At 33.8% G+C, this 12,664-nt stretch overlaps 1 protein-coding gene across 8 annotated transcripts in view; it reads left to right on the forward strand.

Moving 5' to 3' along the window:
- The first annotated feature begins 5,318 nt into the window (after positions 1-5,318).
- LOC148615900 (polycystin-1-like protein 2) overlaps positions 5,319-12,664 on the forward strand; it is a 140,021-nt gene continuing 132,675 nt past the window's right edge. For 4 of the 8 annotated variants that reach the window (XM_088582517.1, XM_088582516.1, XM_088582512.1 and 1 more), the window contains exon 1: positions 7,152-7,302. The gene's annotated coding sequence lies outside the window, so the exon portion shown is untranslated. Of the gene's footprint in view, positions 5,386-7,151; positions 7,303-12,664 lie in introns of those variants that run through there. The other 4 variants (XM_088582513.1, XM_088582515.1, XM_088582518.1 and 1 more) reach the window with 2 other exon arrangements.

Consider the following 12,664-nt stretch of genomic DNA (forward strand, 5'->3'; position numbering starts at 1 on the left):
ATTTTCTATTTTTCTTTCTCTTTTTTTTTGTTTGGCCGGGGCGGGGGGGGGGGTGTGAAAAAAATTAATATTAATATTTTGACTCGGATATTTTTTAAAATAAGAATTTCGATGTTGGGAGAAAACATATTCTGATTCTTTAAAGTCACTCTGGTTTTTTTACATAATGATACTGAATTCGTTGCTCGTGAAATTTATCTTTATAAATATTGTAACTATTAACATGATGAAAAAATAGTTTAACCAAAGCACCTCCTCTAAATAGCAAATTGGAACACTTTCATTTTCAAAGTTATTACAATGCCTTGGACCAAAAATAAAAATTAAAGATATCGCAATTTAATATATATCTGGTTGTCCTACTGTTTTTGTACACTTAAAGTTGAAGAAATATGAAAAATGGTAGAGAGCTTCATCTATTCCTCTTTCATTCACTCATTCATTCATTTCTTTATTTCCCCAATATTGGGATTACATGAACATAGATAGAACATATTTACACATAAGTTAACTACACATATAGAAAATAGTTACATGTATGTATGTATGTATGTATGTACGTAATATTCCTCAAACTGCAGTACACCTTACAATGCGGGTATAAAACAATCGTTGACAGGAATTCAATTCACTTTTTCTGAGTGCTGTGTCTAGCTGTTTTCCGAGCATAATGCAGTATAGTCATCGTACTCATTCAATTTGACATTGAGCGGAAGATTCTCGATAAGTTAATACCATCAAAAGTCGAGTAAAGGAGACGTAATAATACAATCTATGCATGCATGAATCATTATATCATGAACAATTCTGTGACGTAATTTGCAAGGCTGAGTGTGTCTTTTTGGTGCAGATGAGATCAGTTTTGCGATGAAAAATGCATTCTTCAGTTCCATACAGTTTGAGAAATAAGACCATATTCTAGCGACTGAGATTGAATTGTGTATCTGTTTAAAGGGAAAAAAATCGTCATGATCTGAAACTCTGTTATTCCAATCGGAATCCTGTCTTTGGTTTACTGCATTTTTCACTATTCGTTTCTATTCTAGTTTGCTTGGAAAACGTTCGTCTGCTATAAATTCTTGTAAAAAGCTTTAAAGGGAATGTTTATGGATAATATCCACAATATCAGAAATAAACCCAAGATGACTGCTTCCTAGTAAGAATGTGTAAAGCCTGTTCAGAAACGTTTTCTTCGGCAGATGATGAATATCTAAATTACCAAGTTTACCGAAGAAATACAATTTACGTTTTTCAATTTCAGATATGGTACGCAGTCCAACCATATTTTCACATACATCCGAACGGGTGGTTATAGGAAGTCTCTGAGCATGTTAACAAAATGTCGTAGTCTATTCAATAAATTGATATCTTGTGATTTCAAATTATTCCACAGTTCACATCTATATAATAACATGGGAACGATAACAGATGTATATAGTTTATTGATACAATAGGGCTTGAATGTTCTGATCTTATGTCCGCTATACTAAAGTATGCGTTCCTAAATAGGTATCCGCTAAGGGGATGACTTGATCACTAATTGTGCATATAAAGTTTGTCTTATTATTAGTTTTCGCAAACTGCATAACACATGACTTCTTGCCATTGAATGTAAACCGCCATTTACGCGCATAATCGCCAAAGATATCAAGCATTTTTGTACGCTACAGGGTATTGTTGCCACACGTCACATCGTCAGCAAGGCTTGGGGCGCAAAATTTATAGTAATTATCCGAGACCCAAAGGGACACTCACCTAGTTGTTTTAATAGGTCATTAATAAAAACTAAGTACAAGTAACCAGAGAATACGCCACCTTCTCGGATACCTTGCATGACTGGAAAATATACAACAACACTTAGCGTATTACTATAAAACATGTCTATGATACACCATAAATTATCACAAATACCTAAATTATATAATTTTACCATAAGGGCATTTAGCCAAACAGTATCAAACGCTTTTCTGCTATCTAAGAAAGCTACGAAAACCCTCATGTTAAGTTCTACGTTATGATATATTGTCTCCTGAAGAGAAAATGAAGCGGTCAGACAAATAAAATCACGTTGAAATCCTTGTTGGAGGGGTGACGGAAATGTTTTTGGATCTACGACAAAAGATTGTATTCGGTTTAGAATACGTTTTTCAAAGATTTTCATTAGACAGAATAGTAACGACACCAGTTGGTAGTTATCAGAATTGAATTTATCTTCGTTACCTCCTTTAAATATTGGCACAATTAGACCTTTCTGCCAGTCATTCGGAATGACAAGTTTATTGATAATCAAGTCGAATGACACCATTAAACATTTCCCGGTCTTCGGACCACCATAAATGATATGTTCGTTCTGTGTTTTGTCACTGCCACAAGCTTTCCATCTTTAAGATCCTTAACTATGCAACTTATTTCGTCTTCCGAAAGAGGCCCGCGAGGTAGGTAGTAATCACAGTTTTTCCTACAACTCTGTTTTAGTGTCGTATAAGCCGATTTCGTATCATTACAGGTTTTTTCGTCATTGATTGGACACAGTATACAGTTCATAGTAATATTCGGCGAATGCATCACATACCGATTCAGGAGTTTGGTGTACCGAGTCATTGAAGGTAATTTCAACGCACGGTTTTTCTTTCTTAGGCTTTTGCCTCTTCATATCTTTCCAAAAGAGCCTAAGGTCGCATTCTGCCGCAGTATTTAAGTCGTCATACGTCTCTTGTACGTATCGTTCATTTTCTATTGCCTGGATGTTTCTGAATTCACGTTTGGCTCTTTTATAGTCTGCATATGCCTTATGTAGCATTCCTCTTGGGCTACCATTTTCCACCCATATTTTACGCTTTTCACGTTCTTTAGTGTGAGCAACTTTCACATCATTAGTCCAATATGGTTTCGTGTGTGGATTTAAAGAGTTAGTTGGGATAGTGGCATCAGCAGTTTTTACTTAATTACATGTGAACTCCTCATAAAAGGTTTGCACATCAGTCTTTGATGCCGCTAACAACAAATTATCAAGTTTGTCATAAAGGGTTTTTTTTGATAATTCTGGACATCAGTTTCTGTAATTTTGTGCCGCGAGGAAAGTTTTGAAGGTGGTTTTGCTGGAATGTGTCTAATTTCTTGTAATTCTAAAGTGGCAAGAACTGGTGAATGGTCCGTCGTGGAACTGAAACTACCTTCTTCAAGTATTTCATATGATCGTAATTGTCCGAGAAGCTCGTTACTCATGAAAATATAATCAAGCATAGTTTGTATAACTGTAAATGAAAAATATGACCCTTTAGACTTATCTATATACATATCAGAAAGCAAGTGTTGGAGAGAGTCTCTATATACAAATGATGTTAACTCCTTTGACTTTATAGGATTTGTAAACTCAACGTTTTTGTGTACAAAAGAAGCATTAAAATCACTTCCTATAATTAAGCTCCCACAGCTGTTATAATATGTATACAAATCATCAATTACGTTCAGCTCATGTTTACATTTGTCAGTAGAACTGTCTGCAGGTAAATATACACCAAATATAAAAATAGACGCATGCTTAGTTTTGACTAATCCTATACCTACAATTCTGTCAGAATTTGCGTCAGTAATTTCCCTTACGGAAAATTGCAGTAATTTTTTATAGCATACTGAGACACCACCTTTACCATGTATACATTTATGGTCAGTTTTTAGCTCATCTGCTTTAGATACACAGAGATAGCACCTATCAAAACTTTTCTATGACTGCTATAACCTGCCAAGTTAGTATTTGATTTACTTCCAAAATGCAACGAACCGTTTTACAATCAACTTTAGGAGAAGCTCGTTTAAAACTAATTGTGCATGTCAGCGTCGAACTAGTGGTCGATTTATAGTAACTGCCCGGACATTTTCATGCTCTTTACGAATCAAGGGGCGGATTCAAGCGGGTCAGGGGTAGATTTATGCGGTTTTAGGTTGAAACTTTAATTTCTTGCTAATTTTACCACAAAAGATATCTACATTGCACTCACTCTAGAAGAATATTTCAAAAATTTAACCTAAAACAAATTTAAACTTTAAAATTTAAACTGTGCGCCCCCTAATCTTAAATCCTGGATCCGCCTCTGTAGAATACGTTAATTCATGTCAAATAGTAATTTTGAACCAACATGTTGAAAGCTATACTGAGCACGGTGGCATTTTCACATAAAATTCAGGCTGTCAGAAAGAACAAAATATTAAATTAAATAAAAAAACACTTAAGGAAAACACATATATAAAACAATGTAAAACATATTTTCGAGTCATTTTTACGAGAGCATGTTTCAACAAACTGACCAAACCAATAAATTTTAAACATGCACAAAACATATTTCTTGCTCCTTTGCATGACAAGAGAAACTTGACCATCCTACATAACAGGGCTAACCGGTAGATCAATTCAAGTTGACGTCAAGAAAAGTATGGGGAATGGTAAGGACAATTCGGAGGTAATTACTTTTTAAAATAATCTCATCCTCATTTGCTCTCTTTCTAATTTATTTCTTTGCTCTACTTCTTTTGCATCTACATTAAAGAACACTTTTCAATAATGAATTCTAAAAGACTGAGAAAGTAACTCGTGTGATGTTCAGTGTCTTGATTTAAATTACTGTACACCCGTCTATGCAGATTGCCGCATCCCATTTTCGATCTGTCGTCGTATAATCCGGCTGTCCGTCCGATATTCACAGTAGGACAATCATCCCCTAAAAAGGCAAAAGAAAAAACCACAAACTTTGAAGCATTTCCATGAAACTTTAATTGTTCATTCTATGAAGATGAGCTGAAATAGTATGACCGTATCATACGTATTCACTGGTGACTGAGCTCTTTATTTAAAAAAAAAAACAAAACAGCAATACTGTGGAAGTGATATCTGGGGCATAACCCTATACCCTATTGTATAGTAGTTCAATAAAACAGTTACTCGGTGTTAAGACAACGGCACATTTTCTATACATATTATACTTAGTAATGAACGGAAAATTATATGCAAATATCAATATTGCGGCACAATTGCGGAAAAGGAAGAATGCATTTTGGTTGTTGTTTTTTTTTACGTGACCCTCGAATATCAAGTGATTCCGTCCTCTCTCTCAATCAAATGGTGACTCTGGTCAATTCGAATCAATGAAACATTAATAAAACACAAAATATATGGAGAAAATACTCTAAAAAGAAAAATGATATAGATGAAATCATTCCAACAAGACAGCCATTGAAGTAAATCGATTTTGTCAAAAAATAGTACTGTCCCTCTATCGCACCAGGCCGAAAACCGGAAGTAATATTACAATCTTTACCTGGGCCGTCATGGGTGTGCAATACTAGCGAACCAGGCTCGTTCCAACATTCTTTGATATAGGCAGAATTAAAGTAAAATATTTACCATTTAAAACTATTTATACAGTTTCTTTACCATACTACTGTATATAGCGTGCATATTGCAAATTGAATCACTAGGTCACCGATCGCCATTAAATCATGCACGTGATAATGCATTAATTTTAATGAATTTAATGAATGAACGGGGTCACATGACAACTAATTTCCCCGAGTACACAATGACCCACATTCACGGGTTTGACTATGCCCGGGGACTGTACATGTGCAACGCTTTGATACAATACACCGTCCGTGAGAGATCCCAAACGATAGACAAGGACGTTAAGAAACACCTCAATCCGTCATGTATACACGTATGTGGAACAGTCAGCTGATTGTCAGCGTCACTCATATCGTGCAAATGATTGGCTAACACTGTGTTACGAAAGAGTTTTGGGGATTTGAGTCAGGTTTATATCCACTAAGACAGTCGAATTACCTCCTACAAGCAACGATGTTCTAGCTATATAATGCACTTAATTAAGGATGTAACGGATATACGGACAGCTATCATTTTCAACTTCATTGTTATAGTGTTACTTAATAATTTTAGACGTACGTATCATGATTTATGATTTATGTTTCAAATCTTACTGCTGTTTAACTGCATTATTGTTTGTACTGTTTATACAAATGAACTGTGTTGGTTTCAGGTAACAAAGAATTGAACTGATACAGAATTGTGATCTATACTAAATATTACATGTCAAAATCTGTATAACATGCTGTAACAGCCCGAGACTCCTTTGTCACCCCAAGGGCCACCGGCCCGCAGGGTGATATAGGTCGAGAGTTGATACAGCATGTGATACAGATTTTAACATGTCATGTTCATTAATATCATACATTTTAACCATACTTTAAGCATGAAGTTAAATATAAATGCTATTTTAAATCCTTGCTTTAAGTATATAGTCTGTGAAGGGGTGCGATATATAAGATATGCGATAGGGTATGCGATATAGGGTAGACAATAAAGGGTCTAAACAAAAACTTATAATGCATATACAAAAGCTATATTTCAATCTAAATATGATATACTAAGTCAGTATATATCGGAGAAAACAAGTCGACTATCATGCACAGTAAGCATTGCATAACTGGCCACGTTGATAAATTCCGGGTGTTCGTCGAATAATAAATAATACAGAAAAAAAATAATTTAAATATTTTTTTCATCAAATAAAACATTTCAATCTATTTGAAGGTTTTAAAATATATTTTGAGGTTTTTTTTAATTTTTATTTATTTATTTATTTATTTATTTATTTTTTTTTGGGGGGGGGGGGATTCTTAACCCTAATAATTCAGTCGTTATATTTCAGTAGTTATATTCCACTCACTATCGACCGCTCGTCCTCGTGAGTCGGAGAGAATCCATGTCGGCGATCGAGGGCGAGTTCTGGGGTATTATTATATGTATTTCTATGGTCAGACTTCGTCCCGTCAAGATTTTTCCTCCTTAACTGACTCAAAAGGAAATAATGAACCTACAGTACAAGCTTTAAGAATATGTAAACATTATTGATAGACATGACGCCTTCGATCAAAAATGAATTTTATACATCAACATGTCCCCTTTTTATCGCCATTTTCTTGTCAGAAAAAAGTTCGTGCTATCAAGATTTTTGTTTTATCATTTAACATTTTACATAAAAAAACACAACTGAATACAAATTAAAAACTCTTTTATTCTTCTTAAGAATTAATAATTTTTTTTTAAATTCCGTTATACAAAGCCAAAAATGTACCGGAAAATGCCCTTCCTTTTTTTTCTCGTCCTGTTTCGAGACGGGTCAAAGTAGAACCGGAAGAAGGTGTATCGTCTGCCAGAACAAATGCAATTACTATTAGAACAGATGCCAGACAAAAAGTGTTCAATCTGATGAGTTAGTCCAAAACATGCGTGTAAGTTTGGTTAAAAATTTTCTGAGGTTCCCATTGCCTAGCGGGCATACATGTTACTAAATATACTCACCAAGCCTCTGTGCTGCATGTAAAAGTTTTACTAAAACACTATCTTAAAGAAAAGAAAGCCGATGCAGTAAAATTTTGTTCTTTTTTTAAGTTTCTACATTTCTTTCAAGAAAATAACACATGGCATGCAATTTCAAATTTTCGATTGTTTTTTTCGAACGCAATTTCAAAATTTCGATACAGTTTTTTTTTAACGCCACTAAGTTAGCAGTATTTGAGCAATCGGGAAACATAATGGCGATCAGGTGATTGGCATTTCCATATAGAAGAGCGTCCTTAAGGTCAAAGGGTAAAAGGCGAAACTATACCGACTGCATTGGAAAAATTTCAGCCCAGATTAAAAGTTAGGGGCTCAGGTATTTTGTGATGTAGGCCGGAACTGCTATGGGGGTTTTGGAGCAAGCTCCCTCCCCAAGAAAATTTTGATCTTTTGAAAGGGAATCCTACAGTCTGAGAGTACTTGGAGTCCTTTACAGAAGCTTAAAACACAGATATTTTTTTCACTCTTTGTCTCATAGTTGTTTTTCTTTTTTTATTCAGTAGGTTTTACCCAATACATAAAATTCCACATTTTGTGGAAATTCAAATTGTTGAAAACTCCAATCGGATAACGGAGAAGGTGCCATAAATCTCCTCATATGACATACATACAGGGGTTTCATTATTTTTTTTTAAACAATGCAGGTAACTTTGGTTTTGTAGGAGATACTTTTCATCATTTTGTTTAATAAAAATGTATGAAATTTTACAATTCTGGAGGTACCTTATAGTAGTTAAGAGGGTTGTATAGTATGTGGTACCACCTCTTAATGAAAGGCCTGCACACATATTTAAATAGTCATGCCTTAAAACATTTATTAGAAATGATTGAAAATATTCTCGGCCAAGTAAAATTCAAGTTTTGATTGGCTTAAAAACCTTTATGACTTATCAAGCTGTTAATTGAAAATATATGCACATAAATGAACACTTGGCAGTTGCTCTTACTGGATACCAGAAATTATAAAAGAAAGAAGGACTAGTTTTAATATTGTTTATGTTTCAATATAAAAATATTTACTGGAAGCTTGGACTCCTTTACCAAAGAAATGTAAGCTTTGCCCAATCGATCTGTTGCTAGCAGGGCTCCTGAACAACTGCGTTTTAAATTGTCTAATTGGTGTATTAGCGTACCTACCAACTTAAGAAAATCCCCATGGCCATGGGGGTATTGATGTGGGACATGTGAACCGACATTTTTGGGACATATTTTGCAAACTGCATGGATTTTACTGTTTTATGAATGAGACAATCACCATAGCATTAAAGGACCTTTTTCAGATGTGCATGCACAATAATAGTTTGAAGTGTGTAAGCCCCCACCCCCATTTTTGTGTTGGATTCCTCCAAACCTGATTGAATTCTTTGAACTTTTGTCAAATTCAGAAAAAAATCAATGGGAAAACTTTTATTTACATTTAAAGTCATTTCTACTATTTTAAAATACATTGATCTCATATTATTTTCTTTCCATTAATGTTAGTTGATGAGGAGTTAGTGTTCAAGTTTTATTTACCTGTCATAAAACGTACCCTTACTTGTTTAGAAAGCAATTAACACCTTTTGTCCGATTTATGACTCTACTTATTAAAGAAATGGTTTGATTTCTGAGTTTTTAGGTAATTTTGACAAAATCGGGTTTTGGGTCAAATTTGATCTGAAAAATCGTGTTAGCGGGACAAATGGTCAAAAGCATGAAAACATGATTAAATCGTGTAAGTTCCAGCTATAGCTAGATTTAGCAAGTACTGAAAATTTTTTGTCTTATTTGTTTACTACAGAGTTATAGATTTTGTCCTTTTGCATTATATTGGTATAGTGTAATAGGGTATGTAAGTCTGTTTCTAGTTTCATTTTCTGTACTGGAATTTCCAATGTAGAACGTATTGAAAACCAAAGACTTACCTGTATTTTATTGTTTATTTCCAGGGATACTTGAAACGCTGTTTAACAATGTAAAATCTTCTAGTTTATGTTTTTTCTTATCACATTTATCATGTAGAAATAGTTACCAGTATTTGTCATTTTTATTGGTATTTTTTACACAGAAAGATTTTTGCCCGATCCCAATATAAACTCATATTTCTTCTCAAATAACCAAGTTTTTATCTGTTTAGTGGGTCTAAATACTAAAAAACAGTGCAAAATTATCATTTCAATGAAAATTGATTGAAAAGAGAGTCAAAATACTGACAAAGTCCTTGACATTTCCTGAAATTGACAAACCAGCCCCCCTTTTTTCATAAAAATACAAAAATACCTCCCAACACATTTAAGAGGATTAAACTGTTGTTTTTTTTTTTGCTTCAAATACATGAAGTATGTATAAAAAAAAGGTTAAAAGTTGGTGACTTAGGGTTGTATTTGGATGGAAATCTGCTTAAAGAAGCAAGTTTTCCTGTTCTAACTTTTATGGACTTGTACCGCATTCATGCCTTGGCATTAAATTATTAAAACTTTAAGTAGTTTCTTATTCTAGGGAACTTATTAAGTAAAACTTGATAGTAATACTGCTATTTACACAGCATTTAGCAAATAGAACAAATTCATAAAAATAACACGTACCAAAACCAAAAGTCAAAAACTATCTCTTAAATCTCACAAAAGTGAAAAAAATTTATCTTTTAAGTACAAAAAGTTACACCTTAACCCATTTTCTTAGTAACATTCATTTATGGGGAAGGCTGGGAATGCACATTTAGCCAGAATACAAAATTAGTACAGAAAAAAAACTGGATTTTTATACTAGGCTTGGTGTAATGGCAAATCGCACAGTTCTGCAGACTGCAAAAACAAGTTTTTTGCTAATTTATGCAAACCAAAGAAAAAATTTGCACTTTTCAATATAAATATACATCCGAAGTCCAAACACTATTTCTGTCACAAAAAATCATATTCAAACCTAAACTGATGGAAAACAAGAGGCTCCCAGGAGCCTGAATCACTCAACTGGTTAAATTTCGTCTTTCAATGGCAATAAATTTAGCAAGAAGTTGTCTAACAATTTTGACTCAAGAAGACTTTGGTAGGACTTATCATAAGGACCATTACATAGCTTAACAGATCAAAATGAAAATTTGACCACAGATAGATCTCATCATGCTGAACACTTTTACCATGTCAGAATTTGGCTAAACCTAATGGTTTTGGAGATACATGCAATAAACTGCAGTCTGACCCCTATGTTCTATTTTTAGTTATGACGGCCATGTTTTTTGAAGTATCAAAATGATAAACACTATTTTTGAGCAAGATACCATAAGAAACATTCATACCAAGTATGGTTCCAATTGGTCAAGTAGTGTCAGAGGAGGAGATTTTTGAAAGAAATAACATTTTAGCAAAAAACGTTAAAAAAGGGAAATAACTCCTAAATGGCTTGATAGATTAAAATGAAAATTTGACCACAGATAGATCTCATCATGTTGAACACTTTTACCCATGTCACAATATGATTTAACCTAATGGTTTTGGAGATATATGTGAAAAACTAGTCTGACCCTTATGTTCTACTTTTAGTAACGGTGGCCATATTTTTTGACAGATCAAAAGTCTAAGCGCAACTTTTGTGCAAGATACCCTAAGGAACATATATGTGCAAAGTTTCATATAATTCTGCCCAGTAGTTTCAGAGGAGAAGATTTTTGAAAAGATTGTTAACAGGTGACGACGTCAACAACAAGGGATGCCAAATGATGGCAATAGCTCACATGTCCTTAAGCCAGGTGAGCTAAAAATGGCAAAAAATTGAGATTTCATCCAAAAATTTGAAAATTTGACATTAATGTACTTCTTGGGGCACCAATCTACATAAGAGGTAGTATTTTTGGGCAAAATGACACAAAATGTGCTTTTTAGCTGTAAATCAATGAATCTTTGGCAAAGAAACTGACTTTTCAGGAGTTTTCACTTTTTTGCACTTTTCTTGTAATAAGTGTAAAACCACTATTAAAAGTTCCATTATTTTGTATGTTGAATTAAGCAATTTTCAAGGTCCCAGTCTTTTTTTTAAAGTTTGTTAAAATGAACTTTAACAGGTTTTATCATAAAATTTGCAGCATACCTTTGATGGCTTCTAAGAAAGGATGGTGAAGTGAAAGTAGACAGGTACTGAAAATACTACTTTTGTTTTGGAAATCTGACAAATCAGTTGGCTTAAGATCTAGACTGACAAATTATTCTCTACTTCAGAGTTCAAAACTGTTGTATTCAGTGTGTACCTTGCATGATAAGCTTTCAGATAACACCCAGTTTGCATATACTGGCTAAATCACAAAAAATATACAATGCGTCCTAGGAGCTACTTTGTTTTTTATGGACTACTTTCTGGTATGTGCAGGTGACTGGATCCCCTTAAAAGTGGCATTATACTTTTAGGACTTAAAAAAAAAATGTTTTCATACAGCCAGCACTCCACAGTTTAGTTTAGTTTCCCACTTTTGGCTAGGGATGAAAAATGACATAAATGGAAACCAGTGGTTGCTATAGTGATTAAAAATGAAGAATCTATTGTTGTTAAAACATTTTCTGAAAAAAAGGGGACTTTAAAAGTATTTTGCAATGTTTTATATATTTTCAATGTTGAAGGGGCTTTTTTTCAATGACAATTTGACTTCATTGTGAAAGTGAAAGTAAGTCAATTTTTCACCATGCTAAATTTAATAAGTGGATTACAAAGTGAAATAGCTCAAAATCTAACTGGTGATGCCCATATGAGGAAGGGGTTTTCGAAGGAAAAAGTTCGAACAGTTTCAGGGGATGAAATAAAAATTGCAGATATTTTGCGGGAAATTTGATATTTTTAAACCTGATTTTATGAACTTTTTTGCAAATTTTCGCATATTTTTGCATGGTTTCTATGGTAACCCTATATGCTGTGGGTAATTTTTTTTCCAGAAAATTTTTACTGCATCCTGAAGGCCTTGGCTAGAGCTATTTCTAAATATATAGATTTACAGCTGCTTGACATTTTTTTAAAGTGATAAATGTTACAAACATCAGATTACAAGACCAAAATTAGGCAGTTCTACAATACTGTGGAGTGCTGGCTTAAAGGGAGCTGCCTATACCCCGACACATTTAAAAAATTGCTTTACTTCTTAGAAACTAGTGTTTTTATGCTATGCTTTGATACAAGGGTTAAAAAAATGTAACTTATGGTATGGACCTATGTTGTTGTTAGCTAAGAAGTCCCTAGCAACCAATTATGCAGATTTTTTGCAAAGTTAACAGAACAATCATTGAACTGATTCAT

The sequence above is a fragment of the Perna viridis genome, chromosome 5 (genome assembly GCF_037379345.1).
Source record: "Perna viridis isolate PV_CMFRI_1.1 ecotype Kerala chromosome 5, ASM3737934v1, whole genome shotgun sequence".
Lineage (NCBI taxonomy): Eukaryota > Metazoa > Mollusca > Bivalvia > Mytilida > Mytilidae > Perna > Perna viridis.